Source organism: Herpailurus yagouaroundi, unplaced genomic scaffold, assembly GCF_014898765.1.
Source record: "Herpailurus yagouaroundi ecotype Mexico unplaced genomic scaffold, PumYag 202, whole genome shotgun sequence".
NCBI lineage: Eukaryota > Metazoa > Chordata > Mammalia > Carnivora > Felidae > Herpailurus > Herpailurus yagouaroundi.
Window position 1 is genome coordinate 16,842,547 of NW_024412433.1, and position 23,500 is coordinate 16,866,046.

Consider the following 23,500-nt stretch of genomic DNA (forward strand, 5'->3'; position numbering starts at 1 on the left):
CACAGAATCCGAAACAGGCTCCAGGCTCTGAGCCGTCAGCCCAGAGCCTGATGCGGGGCTCGAACTCACGGACCGCGAGATCGTGACCTGAGCTGAAGTCGGCCGCTTAACCGACTGTGCCACCCAGGCGCCCCAAAATTCAATTTCTTTGAAAGTAGATGTTATATCTTCTGGGACTTCATACAACTGGATAGTCTATGAAGATCCTTAGCTGAAAATTACAAGCAGTTTTCTCCATATTTGAGTATGATTTTATGATCTGCACCTTCATGTTCATCAGCATTGTGGCTGAATGAGTCCCTGGAACTCATTTAATCCAAGACCTCCATTTTAGAGATGAGGAAATGAAGACTCCAAGAGGTAAAGTCCTTTGACCAAGGTCAAAGAGATTAAGTGACAAAACTAGCATTGGCCTAATGCATTTCCATTATGCCATACAGCGTCTTGTTATACTAGGTGATGTTTAAATAGCAATGCTCCGTCTTTATATCTTAAACTCATACATATTCTTTTGTATGTTCTTTATATTTCACATGCATAACATGGCTTCTGCAAACCAAACCAAGATATTTGTGTTGAAGATGTTGATAGATAATCAGCTCTGGATATGAAAATGGGTGGCCTCGAGCCATCTGGTCTTAATTGTAAATTAATCTTAAAAGGGTGAAGATAAATAGGATTCCAGATGAACAGAGATTAGAAGAAGGTCACCATCTTCCAGTGTTAAAAAATAACAGATACTAGTTCAATTGGCTATACAGAAATTCTGTGCATATTTATATTCTTTGTGTTTGGAGAATTTTATCTCCCAGAAGCATCATAGACTATTAGACATCACAGAGTCCAATTGCTTTATTTTCCAGATAAGAAAATTGAGACTCATTGCAGTGAAGTGACTTTTTTATCATCATTCTACCAGTCAGTGGGAAGAAGGGCAATTATCAAATGGTGGACACTTTCAAAAATATTTTCCTAAGTATTTTCAAATATATCTCATTTATTTTTCATTATCTTTAATATGAGTATGATTTTCCGCATTTAACCTCTGAACAGAATGTTCTTCAGAGAAATTTGAGCTGTTGAGTTTCAAAAATACACATAGTGAGGATAAGATGAAATCGTTACCACCACGTCTATTTCAGAACAAGTGGAGCTTAGATTCAAAGTCATATCTTTTGATACCTGGTTTTTCGACATTATTTTAAATGTGGACATTGCCTTAACATATTTTACTTTTCAAATTAACCCATCAATGTGATAGCCTCTAACGAGGTAATGTGCAAATTAAATATAGGCAGGTGGCATATTTTTGCCCCTGTATTATTGGTGCAGGTAAGAACTGAGTTCGATCTAATGCCTTTGAAAGTTCTGGTCAAACAACAGACAACTCCTTCTATATCCACAGATTATATTTAATATTAAAGATTTGAGATCTACTTGTTAAAATTAGCAGTGAAAATACCATGCCTTTATAAAGAACCTTTGAATTCTGGGGCAGAATTGTCATCTATATTCTGGTTATATTTAACAGGGACTTTTTTTCTGAGTACACAATTTATCTTACTATGTATCCAGATCCATGTAATAAGTATAAGGCACGGGCTGCTGTACTAGCAATTATTTTAAAATAGACCACATGTACGTTTTTTTTCGAAGTTGTCTGCTTTGCCAACTTATGTTCAGTCAACATAAAATAAGTTAGACTCCTTGACCTTTCAATGAACCGTATCATTTAGTTACACATATTAGTTTCAAAAGGATTTACTTTTCCAAAGTCATTCTCTGTCTGTAATACTATATAGGTAGGGGAATTTTAATGGACATTAAACATTTGGAGGAAGGCATTATACGTCATATTTCAAATAAAATGATTATATGTGATATATTTTTTAAATCACGTGTATAGCTGTTTCATATAGGAGAAAAGCATTTTTATCAACAGTAATGACTGGAACACTACATACAGCTCAGCAGGTATGAGCTGAACTTCTCATTTAATTCTGTATACATAAGAATGCTCTAGGCATTAAAAATTAGTGTCAATAAAATGTGTTTTCCTGTATGACCTGAAAAATCTCTAAGTTATAAAAATATCTTATTTTTAGAAAAACACACACAGACACGTATATCAAGAATTGAAATTGAGTGAAAAAGATATAAGATGGCCTTATGGTCACTTTGGGAAAGCATCCTCATTTGCCAGTTTTTTTTATGGGCGACCTCCACTCAGAATGATCCCTAATTATAAGTCCTCAATAAACAAATATCATTCCTTTGGTCCTAGGCATGGATACATTAGGTTATAAACCAAGAATTCAAGTGCTCTCCCATCATAATTAATTAGACACAGGTTCCATACACATTCAGCCAAGAAACAAAGGGGGCTTTAAAATGTCTTCGCAGATTGAGGTATGACAGTTCCTTCTCATAGATTGAACTACGAGAGTTAGGTATGACCTAACTGCCATTGGTAATTTTTTTTTTTTTTTTTATCACTAAAAAGTAAGGTTGGCTTTGAATCTGCCTCACCAAACAATGGAATGGTTCTCACTCCTTGTGGCATTATCAGTGGCCTGAGAGTCAGGGAGTGGCAGCCGGAGGGGGAAAAGTACATTCAAGTAAATAATAAGAAATTGTAACGAATACTTACCAGGAATTTACCATGTACCAAGAACGTTTCTTCCAACGTGTCTTCAAGAGCTTAGAAATGGCCTCTATAGGAAGGAGAGGAAACTTCAGAGAGTGTCATTTCCAATATATTTAAGTACAAAGAGCCTTTTTCTGGGAAAAAAAAAATGAGGACTCTTCAGTATTCATATTTTATTATGGGCAGAGTCGTAAAATAGCATAGCAAAAAGCTATGAATTTATGTTGTATAATTACAATAACATCTATACAAATTAAAAAATATACATATGTATATGTATATATAATATACATTTTTAAAAGGTTGTTAACTTTTTTTATTAAAAAAAATTTTTTTTTTACATTTATTCATTCTTGAGAGACAGAGAGAGACGAAGCACAAGCAGGGGAGGGGCAGAGAGAGAGGGAGACACAGAATCTGAAGCAGGCTCCAGGCTCTGAGCTGTCAGCACAGAGCCTGACGTGGGGCTCAGCTCACGAACCATGAGATCATGACCTGAGCCGAAGTCGGATGCTTAACCAACTGAGCCACCCAGATGCCCCTGTATATTTACGTATGATATAAAGAGTTATAAATACAATATATACACATAGGGTATATATACACACATTTATGGTACCTATATATTTATGTAACTATATATGTGTATTTATATGAAATTATATATAACATATACAAATAGTGCATAAATATGGATTGATATGAAATACTATTTATCTAGATATTCTATATATAATCTTAAGACGTATATGAATAACTATCCCTTGAAATAACCTTGAGGCCATCCAAGGTGAAAGCTCATGCTTCCAAAGATGATTTTTGACCCTAACTTTGCGCAGTGACTTAGCAATTCATGTACAACCCCACGTGAGGTGCGAAATATGCTAATTTCATAGCCATTCTATTGAATTTTTTGTGTTATTGTACCTTGTGTCAGTGTTACTCAGTAAAGGTTTCCATTCTCACATAAAGATAGGCTTTCCTTTATATTAACTCTATTTCTACTACATTTTAAGATTTCTATTTCTGGTTTTTAAAACTTATATTTTCTTTTTAATCAATACATGGCAAAGATCAGGCTCTTTCAAGATCTTTCAAGACTTAGACTTGTTCTTTAGCTTCTGTTGTTTAGCCAACGAAGGTTTTCTGTGCCTCCTGCTCTATGTGTGTGACTACATGTGTCCAAAAGCGTTGCATTTGTGCGGCAAATATAATTTCCACAATGGCTATTTTTCTCAACTTCTTTCTCGTCATTTTCCCTTTGGAGAGTCTAGTTTTTTAAGGCTCCTAAAACAGGCTTTCTTAAAATTATTTGTCCTATGTTTTTCCTACACTTTCTAAAAAGTCCTTAGCTCTTTCTATTTATGAACACTTTTTTTTTAATGGTGTCTCTTACCTAAAGTTTAATACTGAATGTCAGTGTATTCTGATTTTCCCTGAAGAGTAGCCCATAGCTTTTTTCCAACTCAGCAAAGGATATAGACTTTTAAATAAATAAGTAATCAATGTATATAAGTAAATGTTGTTCTATGGAGACCTTTTAAAGTAAAGAGGATTCTCATATACCTAGAGAGCCTTAATTATCAGTTTGAAAGCAAAAGACCTCATCAGTTAAAGTCCCATAATCCCAGAAATAGTCTCAGAATCCCAGACATGGAAAGAACACTGAAAGTTAACTTAGTGTCAGAGTGCAACTGATCACTCCTGGGGTTAAAAAGAACAAATCTGTTCTCTCTTTTCCATGGCAGTCTTACAAGAATTAAATGCCATAAACATATGTGTCTTTTCTTCAGTCTTAACATAAAGTCTTATATAGCATGGTTGCTAATGCTCCCATGGCTTTTTTTTTTAAGTTAATCATTGTGGACTGAATGAGGCAAATTTATCAGGAGTGGTTACAAAGTAGCAGCATAGATAAGAACCATCACCTCCCTTATCTAGAAACTAGACCACCATTAATTCAACCCAAGAGAGCACTAAGTTCTGAGGCAGACATATCGCATCATTCCCTAATTATGATCTTGTTAGCTTCCTACTATTTTAATCTGTACTTCTGGAGTCCCCCCGCCCCAAGCCCTTGTCCCATAGAGCCTTTGGATTTTTTGTTACTAAGAGATGTGTACTTTATTGTCACCTGGGAGTTCTGAGAATGGGGAAGGTAATCTTCTAGACCACAAGAGGAAGGAAGGATTTCAACTCAATTCTTTTGAGCTTGAAACCCAGATGATAGGATAAGAATGAGAATTACAGATACTTTGGTCATTCCTTCTGCCCACTACCTATTTGAATCAATACGTCTTGGATTCTGCCTAAATTAGAATTCTAGAAAAGATAATGCATTCAGACTTGGGTTTAGATTTTATTTCAAGCACCCACGAGAAATGATGGTTGTATATTATCCCGAGAACCTAAGTGGTTCTCCTGGTCAGTCCTGATGATTTAGCACATTCACCCTGCGAAACTCAAATAAATAAAATCCCAGTGCCTGAATGGTTTGATTTGACATCGTGAGTAAGCAAACTGTCTTCGTAATTAATTGTGCTCTTCCCAGGCCACTCTACTTCTGCAGCAGGTAGGTACGAACACAGACATTTATCCGTGCAAAAACTTCTCTTGTGTAAATGTGTACATGGATGTACAAATGAGTTTGTGTGATGGAAAACCTGTGCTCTAGCTGTTTCCCCTAATCGTATCTTCAATATTTTCCTCGGCCACTTACAGTTGAACACCTTCTCTAGTCATGAAAATTCTATCAAGCATATTTGACAAAGCATTTACTTCCAAGCACACTGAAATATACGTCACCTATTCTCATCTTGGTGTTACCCTTGCACTCTGCTTTTATTGCCCCCTGGGGCTACTTAATAATCAAAAAACCGAATGAAAGAGACATGATATCTAATTATTCCACTGCTAAAGAACGTCTGAATCAAGCAAGTATAAATGATTTTCATCATGAGAAGATGTGCTTAATGTGAAGGCTAATACCTAAATTGAGAGAGAGAGAGAGAGAGAGAGAGGGAGTGAAAGGGAGAGGGCGCTAGGGAGAGAGATGGAGGGGGAGAGGAAGAGAGGGAAAGAGAGAGAGAGGGGGAGAGGGGAGGGAGAGGGAGAAAGAGGAGTGGGAGGGAGAGGCAGGGAGAGAGAAAGGAGGAAGGGAGAAAAGGAAGTAGAGAGAAATACAGTGGGCTGAAACTGAAATTTATTAACACTTGTGAAAACCCTGTTAAAATCCTTCAATTTATGGCAGTTAAGCAAGTTTACATGCCCGAATCACTTGAGATTTCACATCTAAGGCAGATCGTTTGATGTTTTATGAATGATCAGAGGTCTAAGAGACAGATACTTACAGCACAGTATCACATTTTATGGAAGACTCGATTTTCATATTCATCTGAGATCTTACTTTACTTACTGCTTTTGACAAGAGTGATTCCAGGGAAATACTCACTTATTTATAGCATTACAGGAAGAAATAATGGAACAGGAACTGTAAAGAAATTCACCTGTCCTTCCTGGCAGTAATGTGAAGAAGTTGACATTTATGAGATTAAATAATCCAACCAAAACAGATGGAATTGAACATTAAATAAAAAGGGAAAAAAAGGTTAAAAAAAAGGACTAGGGTATAAAGAGTGATTTGGGAATAGAGGCAGCATTTTTTTTCCCTCTCTCTCTCTCTCATTCTCTCTCTCTCTCTCTCTCTCTCTCTCTCTCTCTCTCTTTGTTTTCTTTTTGTTCAGCAGCACATTAGGAGATCATATGATAATCCGTGATTTGTCATCCTTGCTTTCGGAATGTTCTAACCAACAGACCAGGCATTTAGCTAAATTTCCTAGAAGAGATAAAGGCAAAGTCTATCCAGGAAACCGATAATGTCCCTCTGCTTTAATAAATCTACCTCTTTAGGGACGCCTGGGTGGCTCAGTCGGTTAAGCGTCCCACTTCAGCTCAGGTCATGATCTCTAACGGTCTGAGTTCGAGCCCCACGAAGGCTCCATGCTGACAGCTCAGAACCTGGATCCTGTTTCGGATTCTGGGTCTCCCTCTCTCTCTCTCTGCCCCTCCCCCGCTCATGCTCTTTTTCTCTGTCTCTCAGAAATAAATAAACATTAAAAAAGTAAAAAAATAGATAAATCTGCCTCTTTAGAATCTGCCTCTATTTACAGCATCCAGCTACTTGGATGGAAATTCATACTGTTTATGAAGTCTTCCAAGGCCAGATTTTTTTTTAACTTGGAGGGGGTGGCAAAAGCAGTTGGGCAAGCATATCGTTGCCTAGCCATTTTGGAGACCGAGGCGGAAGGAAGAAGTTAGTAATGCTGATCTTTTCTTTATTTAAAATTTTTGATATATTTCATTTGTGATAGACTTCTGGCATTGATGTCGATTTTTTAAGATATTGTATTAAAATAATATGTATCCTGTTTACTGAGATTTTGGTGTCCCCATACCTTTTGTGCCCAAGGCGAGTACCTAACTTGCCTCACCCTGGAATGTATATATATCTATATTTTGGGAATTGTTATTTAAACTCAACTTTACTCTTTCATTTCATAGTTGAGGTGCTGTCTCCTCCCCCATCTACATTTTCAAGTGTGCTTAAAGAACAGATAATTACATTACAGTTTCCTCATATTTTAAGGTTAAATCTTCCTCGAGGCTCCGTCGTAGGTTGATTAACCACAGAAGCTTTTACTTTTTCATTTTTTAACTCTCTCATTTTCATGGTTCCAAGATCAGTTTTCCTCCGATTTCCCAAACAGTTTGGTCCTGGAGGAGAGATCTGCTCTTAGGGCTTCTAGTTTTTGCATCTTAATATTGTACTTGATTTGTTGTTGTTGTTGTCGTTAATGTCAGGGGGGAGAGGTGATTCATCATGGCCTCCTTGAGGAGAAAGGTCCTGGTCGGACGTGTGCGGGGGGCGGGGGGGCTTTGTAAGCTAAGTGAAAGGGGCATGAGTGTGTATATACGTGCACACACGTGCATGGACGTGGTGTGCGTGTGAATATCCGTGCACATGTGTGGGTGGAGCCCAGCAAATAAACGTTGTGTGGATACTTCACATACGTATGTCGAGCTTTCAGAGTAACACTAACCCTCATCCTGTGACGTGGGACTCTTTGTTATGAGATACTTAACAGCAATACGGTTTAAAAAATAAAAAGCAGCCTGATACTAATCTCCCCCCACCCCCATACGCATCTACCTCTTCTTCCCAGAGATTTAAGAAATAGAAACTCACTGGATTCCACAATACAATTTTTGAGGAAGGATGAAGAATACAAAATGTGATGAAAATTCCAAATAACTCTTTTACCACCAGACTTACATCTACCTAACTTTTCCTTGTCTTTATTAGCAAAATGTGTTCCTCCATAACCCACAGTTCTCCCCATTAAACTTTATTTCAGTTGTAGCTGATCGTTTTGACAATCTATTCCGTTGTTTGGGATTTCACTGCCCCCTTGCCAGGAATCTGGCCTTCCGCCTTCCCCCTTCAGAGCTGAACAAGAACCTTCTCTCCGTTAAGTCCTTCAGGTCACTGATAGAAATGTTAAATGACCACAGGTTCTGAGCTGACCCCGGAGGAACCGTAGCACCATTTGTTGTGTGTCCCTAGGTTGACACTGATCCATTGATAACCTCTCTCTGGGTCTGGCTTGCCAGCTGCTTTTCCACTCACCTCATAACTGAGTAGTTCAGACCTTGTTTTTCCACTTAATTGATGTGTGTGTTGTGTGGGGCAAAATCAAAGACCCTGCTAAAACTTAAGATTGATTGTATCTCTGGCTTCCTTTGGTCGACCAGAACTCCCACAAGGATTATCAGCCTGGTCAGGCTAGACATATTGTTGTCAATGCCACGCTGGTTTTCTTATCCAAGTGTTTACTATTTCATGTTAGTTAATGATTTTCCAATATATATATTGTTTGTAGTATCAAAATCCTGCTGAAATTACAATACAGAGCCTGACTATAACCTCAGTTCAAAATCCAGGCTAGCTTTTAACTTTTCAGGAAGAAAAGAACCATTAGCATTTTTTTTAGTGCATTACACCAAAATCCATAGAGTGCAGGGAAGAAGATTTCCAGGAACAAAACAAAACAAAAACTCGGGGCTTTCAAAAGAGCTTTCTGGAACATGTCTATGCCACTTGTCTCTTTGTTTCCCTCTCCTCTTTTCCTGGACTTGGCGAACAATCTGACAGTCGCTCAGGTAAGAAATCACCCCATTTTGAGAGCTATAACTTCATCTTGTTCATTAATGTCTCTGCTTTAAGGTAAAAAGAACGGGTACATCAATGTCTACCTGCAGGTATAATAAAAATAGTTGTATCACACAGAGATGGATCATTTGTCTAGTTTATAGGGAAGTCCTTTCCGTGCCCAGGGAATTCAAGTATTCACTTGAAAGGAGCGGCCATGGCAGTGAGGCTTCTGCTGTTTGTTCTTCATGCGCCACAAAGCAGTAATTCAATTAATTTATTACTTGGAAAGACTTTGACGCAACAGTGGTGGACGTGACCCGCTCATGTTGGGAACAGATGAAAATGCCGTGTTGGCAAAAGGCTCCCATCTCCTTAATGAGATGTGATACTGTTTAGAGTATTCTAAGGCAGAAGAGAATGTTGAAACTTCAAACTGGAAGGAGGAGAACATAAAAAAGATGGGATAGATGAGATGCATAACAATTTCCATGTATTTTTCAAGATGTCCGACTGTGAATTAATGAAAACTTTCCCTTTAGAGGGGAAAATTGTATGTTTTCCTAGTTTATTTTATTTTATTTTTTAATGGTTTTTTTTATTTATTTTTGAGACAGAGAGAGACAGAGCATGAGCAGGGGAGGGGCAGAGAGAGAGAGCGAGACACGGAATCGGAAGCAGGCTCCAGGCTCCGAGCTGTCAGCACAGAGCCCGACGCGGGGCTCAAACTCAGACTGTGAGATCATGACCTGAACCGAAGTCGGATGCTCAACCGACTGAGCCACCCAGGTGCCCCAATGTTTTCTAATTTTAAAGGGGAAAACTATAGGCTAGCTTTCTAGATTTTTAAATGGATGTATGTTCATTCGAATAAAAGGTGTCATGGAAGCGTGAGTGAGAACACAGAATGCAAGACAGACACAAACTCTCCATGAATATTTTAGTTGTGGGGCAAGACCAGCAGGCTGATGACTCCTTCATACCCAGTGTATGCCAAGGGCTCTGCTGGGACCAAGCAAGGACAGAGGAAGGGGCCTTGGTCTCTGCCACTAAGGAGCTTCCAGACTAATCCTGGGATTGGACCAATGCTCAAGGCGATCATCAATCTCACTGCTGGTCACAAATTGAAAGTAAAGCCTGGGCCATTTCTGTACCATGAAATTGCCTTCGTTTACATCAAGCCCCACTCTACTTGTCCTAACAGACCCTTACTCTCATCTGTTGTTAATGGACAAGTCTATTTGCCTCATTAGATTCTAAATTCCCTCCAGGCATACTGTTGTGATATGATCTCAATCAAGCATTACAGCTAAAAAAGAAAAGAAAGAAGCACACAGAGGAATAGCACATACGAAGTCTAAAAGCAACTGTGAAGCGGGTAAAGCAAAATCCAATGGGCAGGACTGGCGTGTATGGTTGGGCAGTTCGCATACTGCACAAGGACTCCAGACCAAATGAGGCCAGCCAGGGTTTTTCTCACCAAACCTTAAGGCCTTCAGTACTGTGTCTGCCTGGTTAGTAGGCTTTTGCCTACTCTGCCAGGGTGCCTGCGGTGGGATGTTGTCCTTAAGATGCGAACTTTATTTTATATAATTTAATTTAATTTAATTTAATTTAATTTAATTTAATTTAAGAGAGGGAGAGAGGGAGGGAGGGACAGAGAGAGAGAGAGAGAGAGGGAGAGAAAGAATCCCAAGCAAGCGCCACGCTATCAGCGCAGAGCCCAGTGTGGGACTCGAGCTCACAAACCATGAGATCATGACCTGAGCGGAAATCAAGAGTCAGACATTTAATCAACTGAGCCATCCAGGCGCCCCAAGATGTGAACTTGAAATACTTAATTAGCAGAGAGACAAAGAATTACCTGCAAATCTCAAATTCAAGGATGCCTTGATAGCACAGGACACAAAAAACATCAAAGGGCAAAAACAAAAAACAAAAAACAAAAAAAACCCAAAGGCAGCGTAAGTAGGGCTAAGAGCACATCATTTCCTTTAACCACACCCAGTAAAGGCCCAAGGAATTCTCTGGCGAAGAGAAATGGCAAGTAGACATTTGGAGGCTACACCTGCTTTTCATCGGCGACTCGTTTGATTCCGGTAATTATTTAGCAAACTGGTTGCGGTTCACATCCACAGTGTGGGTTCTCATTCTCAGTGATGCCTATTATTGTCTCTGTGACCTAAGACGCAGCGCGTATCTACAAGAATGATCAGAGAACGTACTTGAGCCGCAAGGCCTCCCCGCGATCATCGCGATCGTGATTCGGGAGTCAGGATGGTTACCCCAGGTCCGCGGATTTATACGGAATGCCTCACATGGCTTGTCCTGACCGGTGGCATCCCCTGTTAGGGAAGCCAATACTCCTGCCAGTTGTTGACAATACTCCTGCCAGTTCTTGACAGTGCTCTGGATGGGAGTCTACCACGGATGCTGTGCTAGGCACTGGGGGAAGTGACCTGGGGGCCATTCACGGAGGCTGCCGATTTGGGGGAGGGAAAAAAAAGAAAAAGAAAAAGCATTGGAAGAAGAGGAAGCCACCTCACAAACACCCAGAAGAAGGCATTCCAGGTGCTGGAGGCCTACACCTGGAGAATTTGGCTACTGTGCGTATTTGATTTGGCCTGCAGAAAAGTTTACGTAACTAGGGAGATCTTATGGTTGATCACCACGTTAACTAGCTTAGCACCTAATATCTTACCCAGCAACTATGTTCATTTGTGCATTTTGCCAGGCCCCTAAGAGCAGTGGAGCCTTTGAATCCCATGAGCATCGCCCTCTGGAAGCAGAAATGGAAAAAAGCACAATTACGTTGCGAGAGTATGGATAGGAACAATCTTAAAGCATTTATGGCAGTGTTTAATCGTGACATAATCAGCAACTGGGAAGTTTTTGCAAAATGTTTGAGAGTTAGTAACCCTTCCTGGGGACCACATCATAAAACTGACCCCAGGCTATTTCCAGGATGCATAATTTGTGTTTTATGAGTACGGAATACATTTCATAACCTGTCTCTATACCTCACATGAACAAAACAGGTGGAGTCACGGCTTTGGTCATGCCTCAGAAGAGTTTGAAACTCTTCTAAGGTGCTTAATCTAATAAAGAAAAAAAATCTTCAATATTCCGAATGCAGAAAAGAAAAAACAAAACAAAACAAAAAGACAAAAAAAAAACACCCCAAACCTTAATTCCATAATCATATTTTTCAAAATATTTGAAGTTAGTGAATCTTACTAGTCACAGCATCATAAAACTATCATAAATCATAAATTTCTAGGGTGTTCTTGAGTATTGAGTTCTCTGAGTATTGTGTTCTCTGAGTATTGAGTAAGTATTATAACCTGTAGACACATCTCATGTGAACTTGAACCCATAATGGTTTGAAACTGTTCCACAAGATCACTTTTTATTGGGATGGAGGTTTAAGGAATGCATGAAAGAGATTTAAGGGCTAGAAGGTTCTGGAGGTTTCAACTAAAATAACCGAATATGCGTTTCAGCTAGGCAGCATCTTGGTGATGCTGATCATACTCCTGTTAGTACCTGGGAGTCTGCAAACATAATAGCAGATGCTGTTCTGAAAGATGATTTAGAGCACTCAGCAGAACTTCATGAATCTTCCTATTGTAGTAGATAGAGTAGGGAGAAGTCCATACCTGCTCCAACGGCATAGTTCATCTAAGGAGCAGACAACCAGAGAGATTTTCTTAAAACTTCTGTTAGTGGGGAGCCTGGGTAGCTCAGTCGGTTGGGCATCTGGCTCTTGGTTTCAGCTCAGGTCACGATCTCAAGTTTGTGAGTTTGAGCCCCGCATCGAGCTCTGAGCTGGCAGAGCAGAGCCCGCTTGGGATTCTCTCTCCTACTTTCTCTGCCCCTCCCCTGCTCACGCTGTGTCTGTCTCTCTCAAAAGAAACTTAAAAAAAACACCCAAAAACCTGTTATTGAAAATTGGGGAATTTTATATTTCATTCTATGGTATGTTTGTGCTAGTTTTTGTATAACATGTAGTCTAAATTTCTTACCATTGAACAGAATTGATGTTCTAGGAAGAAACAACTCATTGATCCCATGGAAGCCAGCACTCACTTACTCTCTGTGGAAACGGAGGTGAGGAAGGTGTGTGAATACCCAGTTTGAGAAGCGTGGTGAATAGGGCAGACCAAGGTAATCAGAGATAGAAACTTCTGCACTGGTACAACTCAATTCTAATGAGGGGAGGCCAACGAACATGCCCGGAGAAGGACTCCATTTATATGGCTACTCGCTCGCTGGCTTCCATCAGCCACAAAACACAGGAGACAGAGAATGCAGCCATGGGGACATTCGACACCTGTCCAGGAGAAGGGGGTCCAACCTTCACTCAGTGGATGAGAACGATGTCCAACAAAGTTTCGGGTACCCACAGGTTGTCCTTAAATTTTTGCTCAGTACAGAAGGAACATACAGCAGCCCCACGAGCATTCAGCTTCCACTTTTAGCTGACATTTTTTGCAAAGCTGTTTTCACTTTCTGCCTAAATCTTCTTGCAAAGTGCTACGGTTAACTATCCACACATCACAGATGATGTGCTCTGACAGACATGGAGAAGAAGTGAGGTAAAATACACGCACTGTTTAAAATAAAATCATCTATGTCATGAGTAAGAAAAACAAAACAGATGGAATGGTGTCTTTAGTCATGCCTGAGAAGACTTTCAAACTCTTCTAAACCACTTAATTTAATAAAGAAAAAAAAAAACCTTTCAATAGTCCAAATGCAATAAAGGAAAAAAAAAAAACCCTGCCTAATTCTATAATCACATTGGAATTTGGTATCAATAGTTTTAATGTCAGGAATTCACTGATGAAATCACATTGGGGTTTATGAGGAGCACATTGAGGGTAAATCACTGAGGCAAAATGGCTATTGATTTCAATGTCACTGAACTGACAAAATGGCTTTGCATTAGCATATCCCCCGCTAAAGGAAGGATCTGGGAAGCAGAACTGTGGTCAGAAAAAGGGGAAACCTCACGTCCTATTGGGGAAACCTGTCTGCAGTTTCTTTGACACAAGTGTTCAGTTCTTCAAAAAGTATGCCAAGCCAACATTCTACCCAGACTATTTCTCTTTCCTAGAATGAAAGAGGGGGTACGCTTGGTATAATCATTTGGTTAGCTACGAGCCACAAGAAAAGTCAACAATCTTGAGGTTGCTTTCTCAATGGAATGCTTCAACTTGACATCAACAGGAAAGCCCAATCAGTCATAGATTGGAAGTGCTGGAAACTTTCTCCCCAAGTGATTGGTGCGGGGGAAGGAGGGAAGAGAAGGGAAGGATTTACTCAAGACCAGGGGAGCCGAATAAACAAGTGCCATTGCAGTTTCCTGCAGGAAAGTGGAAAGATTAGTCTGGTTTATATTGAGATGAGAATAGAGCTTAACTCAGGTTGTAGTTGATTAAACAAGAGTGAATCATTGCGCTGCCCCATCTAGATAATCTTTGGCCATTATCTTTCATAATAACAGAGAAACCCCAAGCTTTCAGTTAGCCCTGACTGATCTAGCCAATAAAGACGTAGAGCTCAAAGACAGACCATGGTGGCTGTCACCCCACCTCTACAGTATTTTCACTTGCTTCAAACTTACAAAAAAATAACATATAAGATAGTGTTACAAATCCTAATTGTGAGCTTTAAATCATGCGTTAGGAAGCTCAGGATCATTTTTAGCGTCTTGGGAGAAAAGTCTCTCTTGCCCAGTGTCCTCGGGGACCTTTGTTACTGGAGGTGGGCGTTTTGCCAGATGCTGCAGTGAAGCTTTATAAAAATAGACAAGATAAATGGACTTTTAGTGCAGTGTCGTGCCAGACTTTTAATTTTCAGGAAATTATTTTTTTAACCTAGCTGAGAGTCAAGTCAATTTGTGAATTAGTTGAAAGGATGGCTGGATGGGGGGGGGGCCGGGGTGGGGTGGGGGCGGGGGTGAGGTATCTGACATTTTAAGTCAGAAAAGCCTGCCACACAAAACAGATTTCTCTTGGCAATCAAGATAACTTAACAACCATAAACACGTTGTCAGAGGGAAAAATTACATTTTGCTCTAACACAGATCATGTACAGATGACTGATTTTTCTTTCAAGTTCAAGCGCAGAAAGACTGTTTATATATATCAACTTCTGACCCAGGCAGGCGGAACAATCGCAGAGGTCTGAATAGAGATGGTGAATGAGCTTTTGGATATTTGTTTGCTAAGGATAGAGCAGAACTATTAGGAGATGTATAAAGAGCCTAGGTTGCAAAGAATGAGAATGAAGTTGCTACCATAGATAATTTGCAATATTTGTTCACTTTATTCTAACCTGCCAAGAAAAAAAAAAAAAAGGTAGCACAATTACAGTTTGAAAAATGCATTTCCTTTTGCTTAGTTTGCTTGGAATATGACAAGGTGTGTTTCCCTATTACTGGGAGGTGCCTGTGCTATCCAAAGAATGTTCTGAACTGATGACCTCCCAACTTTAATGTTAGAATTTCCTCAACTTCTCAGGTAACTAGCCCTTCAGATGGTGAACATAATATATGTTTTGTGAAAGGCAACTGAAAACTGTTAAGAACTATATGAAACCCAAGGTATGATTAATTCTTTTTTATTATTATGAATGTTCTCAAAAATAAAAAGCACAGTAATGTTGTTTAAATTCATATGACACTACGGCTCAGGGCAGGATTATTTGATCCCTTTGTTTTTATTTAGTCAGAGTGGAGGAGAGGTGCCGGATTTGGTGATTTGGAACTGTTTATTGCAACAAACGCATTAATATACATATATTGATTGATTGAACAACTTTGACGTGCACAACACAGTCATGGAAACTGTGTTGGGTATTTCTGGTACAGGAGTGAAGAGTCCTTGCCTCACTAAAGATTGTAAGCTGGTTGTCCAGAAAAGAACCACTTGTGCTCACAGATATAGGAATCCACATGTTAGCCTTAAACAACAGTACAAGACAGTAGGGCACAAAGTAAATGTAAGGAGTGGTGTATTTGTGAATAGCAATTTTCATTGTGACTTGACAAAATCACCGAAAGGTGATTTGTGATGTGTGTGTGCGTGTGTGTGTGTGTGTGTGTGTGTCTGTAGGTGCATTCTTGCATCTCTGCAGATAGCTTAAAGTTGTATTCCTGTGACCACTTGAAAAGGGACACATGTTGATTGAACTCATGTTATGTGGCTAAGCATGTGGCATATATTAATTGCCTCCTATAGTTGTCAGAACAATGACTGAAGTAGGTGTCATTATCAATGCCGTTTTATAGACCTGGAAATTAAACCTCAGAGAAGTAAACAAATTATCCAGGTTGCACCCGCTAGCAAATGGGAGAGCTGAACTTTGAATCCGCACTTTTTGCCTTCGAAACACTGTTATCTTTTCTCCCTCTACGAGCGAGTCTCAAAATGAGATTTGCAAAGCTGAAGGAGAATGACTGGGGGTGGGGGTTGGTCACGAGGTCCCCAGGTTTTCTGAACCTCTTTTGTATACTGCCCTCCACTCCACATCATCTGTTTCAGTGACTTAGAGATTTTGTGCTTCAAGTAAACACAGTTGTCTGAGATGAAAGGAATAGAAAAAATAAACCCCAATTCATTGCTCCTTGAGCTGGGGTCACTTGAGCTGAATTCTCTTCAGTTTTCACTACAATTTTTCAGGAGTCTACAAATCACTGAGCAAGTAAAAATTCTCTCTCTTCCCTGAGGACAAAAAGAAAAAAAAAAGAGAGAGAGAGAGAGAGAGAGATTCCCTTGTGAGTGGTTGGCGTGGGAAGGAGGCTGAATCTCTGGAAGATAAATCTCCAGGTAGTTAATAGGAACCTAATGTGGATCTTGTCCCCAATGTGGAGCCTTCCTTCTCACATCCTTTTATCTGGAGCTATAAAACTCAAAATAAATTTAGCCAGAATTTAGAAGGAAAGAAGTTTCCTTACTAGGTTGTGGGATGAAATGAAAGTTAATCATGGCAAAAAGATTTCCATCTATTTTATAGGATTATATTGGGAGATAACAGTGGATTGGAAACTAATTCATAGAGTCAGAAAAAGAATCCTAAGATTGAAAGGAACTATGATTATGTCTACTTGGGAAAAGGTATTCGTGAAATATTTGTATTCCTCTGAGCACAATAATACTTAAATCAAGCTCCGTCTTATTCTGACAAAAAGGTCCCCGGGACTGAAATATAGAATTTTATTTTATCTAACTCTGTTAAAAGGTAAATTTGATTAAGTAATTTAGTAATAGGAGTTGTAGGTAGTATTTATTAAGCAATTGCCCAGGGGTTAGGCACTGAGCTAATCACTCGATTGCCATATTTCATTGGGAATTAGATTATTTTATGCTGTCATTCAATGTTGATTCCCTCTACCTGCCCCTTTGATGAAAATAGGACATTTTATTTTATACCACCAGATATGTGTGTGTGTATATATATATATATATATATGCATGTTCACGAATGTATATTTATATGTATTCATATATGAACTTTCATATACATTCTTATTTTTATTATTAATATTAGTAATAACAATAATGATTGTGGTTAAATTTAGTCCCCATGAAGGCGGGGCTAGGTAGGCACTATGCACCCATTTCAGAGGACGAGATGAGGCTTAGTGAAATTAAAAGGTAAGCCCAGGGGGCGCCTGGGTGGCACAGTCAGTTAAGCGTCTGACTTCAGCCAGGTCACGATCTCGCGGTCTGTGAGTTCGAGCCCCGCGTCAGGCTCTGGGCTGATGGCTCAGAGCCTGGAGCCTGTTTCCGATTCTGTGTCTCCCTCTCTCTCTGCCCCTCCCCCGTTCGTGCTCTGTCTCTCTCTGTCCCAAAAATAAATAAACGTTGAAAAAAAAATTAAAAAAAAAAAAAAAAAGGTAAGCCCAGTAATTCCATAAGCTTAGCTTGCAGCACCTGGAGGGCTTGTTAAAACACAGGGCTGGGCTCCACCCCCAGAGTTTCTGCTTCAGCATATTTTTGATGCACTTTAGGGAAAATACTGCTGTTTGACCCTGGAGGAAGACATTACCTCTCCAGTATATACGCCACACCTTGGTATCCTATTATTCAACAACGTATTTTCCTTAAAATACTTTTTTTTTTTAAATATTATTTTGCCCTGTGAAAACGCTGGGCTTCAGGGAGGGTCACGACACATACTTGATGCGTAAATTACATAGGCGTCGGGCAGCCCTTTCCCGGGAAGGGAGGCCCAACGAAAGATCAGATTGTAGAAAATGTGCCCCATTGGGGCAGGTTGATGGTGGCGGTGGCTGGGGAGGTGGGGGGGGGGGGGGAAGGCTGTCAGCATTTGGACACATGTCGCTTCTGGATTCCAAACAATTTCCCTACTTGTCTCATTTTGTGCCTGCAGTCTTTGCTCTTAAAAGTCATGGATTGGGGCGCCTGGGTGGCTCAGACGGTTGAGCAGCCGAGTTCGGCTCAGGTCATGATCTCACAGGCCGTGAGTTCGAGCCCCGTGTCAGGCTTTGTGCTGACAGCTCAGAACCTAGAGCCTGTTTCCGATTCTGTGTCTCCCTCTCTCTCTGCCCCTCCCCCGTTCATGCTCTGTCTCTCTCTGTCTCAAAAATAAATAAACGTTAAAAAAAAAAAAAAGCCATGGAAATTAGGAATGGGCAAAACCCATGCTGTCTTCCATTTCGTTATCCTGTCAGGCTAGAGGCGTTCTCTGCTGGTTCGTTCCTTTCCACAGAAATTACTTTATTGTGAAAAATGAGGAAGCAAGAAAGTCAGAGAAAGAGAATACTTGGAAGAGGGTATTTTTTTCCGCCAAATTGTCAAGAGTTAAGAAAGCTACTGTTTGTCGATTTCTCGGCCACTGAGAAAGCGGGAGAGTATGTTTTCTGTCTGCCGGCAATACTCCCACCCTCATCGTGCTCGTTGACCTATCTCTGAAACGTCTCTTCTGGCGTCTCAAGCTGCTGGAAGCTGGACGACGTGGTAGCACTTCTCGTATTGGCATCGTCTCTAGGCACAGGTGCAGCTGTGCAATCGGCAGGTGTCGCCTTTTCCAGTTACGGGTTCTACCGGGAATCCGTTCAGTTGGCCTTTCCACCATTCCTTCTCCAGTCTTCCACAAGAGCACCGAGATTTTCCTTGGTGGCAGGGAAGGAGTTAGCCCTAACCTGCAGCTCTAAGAGTGAGGTGGTTGGGCTGTGCCGGACCATGTAGAACTTTTCGGAGGCTTTTGTTTCTTTCCACTGGGCTTTCTCACTTGGTAGGAGGTAAGACGAGTGCTACTGGCTCTCCTATCACACAGGGAAGAGCTGGCCTCTGAAGGACAGGACACGCGAAAGAAAACAGATTCTGGAGATGGAGAGAAAGATTTCCCGAGGATGTTCCTTGATAACCTGAATTCCAGATGTGAACCAGCAAATTCGTGCTTCCTCTTTTTGCTTGCACTTTCGGACTATAATTGTACTCATCCTCAGTCCCGAGTTCTAGAAAGTTAAAGTGGAATACATTATAAGCGCTTCGGCATCAAAATAAACAAGGCTGTCTACAGGGGAGAATACTGGGTCCAGGGATCTGGATTCCAGTCCTGATTGTATCCCAGATTAAGGTTCTCTGGGGACATTATCTCTTGGTGTCATGACGCCTTGAATTCTTTCTCATCCACCCCCAGCCTCACGAAATGCCTTCCATTATCAATGAAATAGCAGTAAAGAGGTTTCTGGGGAAATTTTGGAAGATGGCCAGGACAGAAAAGAGTCCACTGATACTGGAATGGCAGGAAGGAGATGTGATGGGGCTAACCTCAGCCACTGGCTGTCGTGGAAGGCCCGGAATGAAAAAGCAAAACAGGAAATAAACTCTGGAAACAAAAAAAGGGCCATGCCGTGTCGGTTACTAGTAATTGCACTCTTGCCGCGAATGCTTGTCGTTGCTAAAGTGTCAAAAGCAAACGAGACCAGATATTGAAGAGAAGCCAAGGAAAAACCTTTCCAAAAAAGGGGACTTGAGGATTTTTGGAGCTAAGATTCAAAGAATCCTCATGCCGCTGAACTGTGGCATTTCATACCATTTTTCCCCCACTTAAGTTTTTCTCAGGACTCTGCCCTTGGCAACGCTGCAGGTTTAACAACTGGATCTGGGGCGCCTGGGTGGCGCAGTCGGTTAAGCGTCCGACTTCAGCCAGGTCACGATCTCGTGGTCCCTGAGTTCGAGCCCCGCGTCGGGCTCTGGGCTGATGGCTCAGAGCCTGGAGCCTGTTTCCGATTCTGTGTCTCCCTCTCTCTCTGCCCCTCCCCCGTTCATGCTCTGTCTCTCTCTGTCCCAAAAAATAAATAAATGTTGAAAAAAAAAAAAAAAAAAAAAACTGGATCTCCGGGGGGGGCGGGGGGGCGGGGAAGCCCTGATCAGAGGTGACGGCCGTTTCTCGGTGGTGTAAATACCTCCGTGACCAACTTTCAAGCGACCGATCTGATGTCAACTGATTCATAAAATTCCCGAAAATTAAGCCACTGGTTCTAGCATAAGCCGACTCCAGCCTGCGTTGGAATGAGGGAGTAGAAACTCCGGGTTATGTAGGCACCTAAGGGGTAGCTACGTGGTCCTCCCTAAGGGTTCAGATGCGAATCAGACATTGCAGAGCTCCCGAAAGAAAGGGTACAGATTCCTCTGGTGTCCTGTTCCCGAGCAAAGCTTTCCTGATACTGGGCATGTTAGGCTTCAGAGCAGAGCCTTGAGTGCGGAGGTCTCAGGGCAAGGCTGGGGGCTCATTCTAATACTGTAAGGCAGGCAGGCAAAATTCGTGTGGTATGCAGCTTGCTGGGCTGTTTCTGGTACTGGGATTCCCAACACAAAGGTCGCCGTCGTGGGGAAAGGGGATGGCGACCTTTGCAAAGGAGAGAAGCATTTGCCCTGCAGCAGGAAACAGCAACAAAGGGCTAAGGAGGGGGAGGCGAGCACTCACCTGTCCCAGACCCAAAACGAGTTTAAACAGAGCAGGTAGAGAATCTACGAGAACCAGATAATGAAGCAGCTCATGAAAGGACGGGGGAAAGAAGGGAAGGGTGGAGAAGTGGCAGCTGCAGGAGAAACCAGGAGGGGAAGAAGGGAACGAAGAGAGGAAGGAGAGAGGTAGCCACAGGAAGTTGGCAGGGGAGCTCTTCAGCAGGCAGACGCGTGGGTGGGCGCAGGTGGGATTGGGCTAGGAGAGGCCGATTGCAAAAAAGAGAAGGATGAGGGATGTGTTCTAAGGGAAATTAATGGAGACACACTGTGAACGGCCTATAAGCAGGTATGAATGTGTGTATATGTGTAATTTATTTTCGTATAATAATACATTTACATATGATGCATATATAATTTAATATTAATCATTTGACTCAAGCAAGAGCCAAAGCCCAAACTGTATTTATACACAGAAGAGTAACCAGTACCATAAAGAATGGATACAAAAATCCCAATGTCTGAGATGGAAGTTAGTGAAATGCAAAGTTGATTTCTTTCTTTCTTTCTTTCTTTCTTTCTTTCTTTCTTTCTTTCTTTCCTTCCTTCCTTCCTTCCTTCCTTCCTTCCTGGTTTTCTTTCTTTCTTTCTTTCTTTCTTTCTTTCTTTCTTTCTTTCTGGAACAGATGTAGAGATCTCTGCTACTCTCCTAATCTTTTCACTTATGATAATGCCAAATGACCCAAAGTAAAGGGCCAGTGGATATTCTTCAAGAAAAAGTAGCCCAAGGACAATGTCTTTGGCTTCACACTGATGATAAGACATATGGAGATTAAACAGGATGCTTGGGTAACTTTTAAAAGGAGAAAGAATAGACCCTTTGGGGAGGTGATCTATGCAAGAAACTACCAATGCTGTTGCCTCTTGGGCTCCCAGTTCCTGCTATGCTCCTTTTGGATGCAAAGGGCCACAAATGGCAAGCTATCAACCTCTTGTCTTGGCTTCACGAGAATCTGTTTACCTGAAAGGAGAAAAATTAAGAAAACTATTCAAAGAACAATCCAACTGGCGTCTCTAGGCCACCTCCCCACAAAAAGGAGAAAATCCAAATCTGTTTAACCAGACACGTTCTCAGCCAAGAGGTTATAAAATGGACGTTTCTCTCTACCCTCAAACTCCTACCTGAAGAAGAATATTTGCGGGCTTCATGACAGAAAGAAATCAAAGATTTTTAAGTGCAAATGCATAGTCATTCACACAAGAAAACTTGAAAAGCCAAATAGAAACGTTCCAGGCTCGGCTTAGGCAGAACTGAGCTTTCGCCCAAACCTTGCCTCCAACGTTGGTTGCTACTGTGGACAAGTCCCAGATTCTATCTGACCTGTCTTTAATAAATTGCAGAAACTAGGGCAGATACATAAGGCTTCTGTTTGGCATGAAATTGACAAAGCATTCTACAATCAAGGAAGACTGAGTCTTCCTAAATACAAAGTAAATAATTCATTTTAAAATTTAATTAATTCATTTTAAGTACATACATAATGCATGACTAAACGTTCGTTATAAAAATTTCAAATAACACAAAAGTGTGTAGAGAAGGAAAATATCAAATGCATCTTCCTCCACCATCTCATTTCCCTGAATGAAAGTAGCCATCACTCATGGTTTCCTGTGTATCTTTTTTGGATCTTTTCCTATTCACTTATCTATACGATTATTTTTATATGTTCTACTATTGAAGCAATGCACAGAAGTAAAGATATACCCATAATCTCAGGACCCAACGCAAATTCAGTAGACAATTTGCTATACTTGTCTTCAAATTTTTGTCTATGCATAATTTAAAAAAAAACAATAATACATAGAAAAGGAGAGGTATCGGGGAGCCTGGGAAACTCGGTTAAGCGTCCGACTTCAGCTCAGGTCATGATCTCGCGGTTTGTAGGTGCAAGCTTCGCATCCAGCTCTGTGCTGACAGCTCAGAGTCTGGAGCCTGCTTGGGATTCTGTGTCTCCCTCGCTCTCTGCCCTCTCCCGCTCATTCTCTCTCTCTCTGAAAAATAAATAAACATTAATTTTTTTTAAAAAGGGAGAGGTATTCAATGCTTGGGTCAAAAATTAATATGGCTGTGTATTCTGTTTTGAAGTGATAAGCACCGCTTGGTGATTTTAGTAGTACATCTAACTAGGCACCAGAGATCTAAGAAAGAGATAGGCGAGTGAATTTCATGTTTAAGAAATGGAAAATGTAAATAACTGACCCTCTTTTGGGATACTCAAAATGGACAGCAAAGGCATTAGAAATAACAAAAGCACTGGCCAGCAACAGATTTAGAGAATTGCAGAAGCTTAGATCTCAGGGGCCATCTCGGAGGCACCTAAACCATGGCTCTTATTTTATAGAAGAGGCAACATAAGCTTGGGGAGAATTTTCCCAAGTTTGCGGGGCTAATACACGAGAAAGCCAAGATTAGACCCTCCCCTCACTCTTCCCCCAATTCCTTCTATTTTTTTCCCCAATAAAGCGGGCACTTCAAAGAGGGACACCTTCAGGGCTAGGAGATTTGATCTAGCTAGTCCCTTTTAGATAAGAGCTTGTAAACCGGCAGCTTCAGACCATATCTGACCCACACAGTGTTTTTCAAAAATTAAGCCAGAGTCCTTAAACACAGTTCGTTCCCTGCGTTTGAAAATGCAATTTTTG